Below are 672 nucleotides of genomic sequence, written 5' to 3'. Positions count from 1 at the left end.
GATTATGTGCCTGTAATTTTATTTATGTAATGCTTCTTTTTTCTTTTTTATCTTTTTTTTTTTTTTGGGGTGGGGGCGGGGGTTGGGGGTTGGGGGTTGATTTGTAATCCTTGAAAGCAATTTTATGGGTAGCAATTTTGTGAAGAGACATGGCAGGTGCTACCAACTAGTACAGGCTTGCGAGGGGCATCTACATCAGAAGGGGAGTGGGGAGGAATTCAATCTTACAGTTTAGATCGATAGTATTTTCCATTTGTAGCAGAATATTATTTTCTTTTTATCATTTCCTACTTGGGTTTTTTTCTGGTGGGCATTCTTCTTGTTTGTTTATTTTATCTGGTCTCCTATTTCATGAGCTTCTGGTGTCCATTGGGTCTTGCTCCTCTCCGGTACTTATAAAGCATAGGATGAACCTCAACCTTCAATCCACTTATAGTAGACTGGATCAAAACCTTAATAGTGGGGGATGGGGGGGACAGATTTACATTTTTATTAGATTTCTTTTAAGAGAGGAAGGGGGGGGGGGGGGGAGGTGAGGGACGAGAACAGAGAATTCTCTTGACCTGGCAGAGAAAGGTATCTACCTAATGTTCTTTTGAAACAAAGAAGAGTCCTTTTTTGTTGGTTGAAAATAAAGGACTTATCCTTGCTTCTTCCCTTCCTCCTTCACGT

The sequence above is a fragment of the Telopea speciosissima genome, chromosome 1 (genome assembly GCF_018873765.1).
Source record: "Telopea speciosissima isolate NSW1024214 ecotype Mountain lineage chromosome 1, Tspe_v1, whole genome shotgun sequence".
Lineage (NCBI taxonomy): Eukaryota > Viridiplantae > Streptophyta > Magnoliopsida > Proteales > Proteaceae > Telopea > Telopea speciosissima.
Note: the sequence above shows the minus strand (reverse complement) of the source record.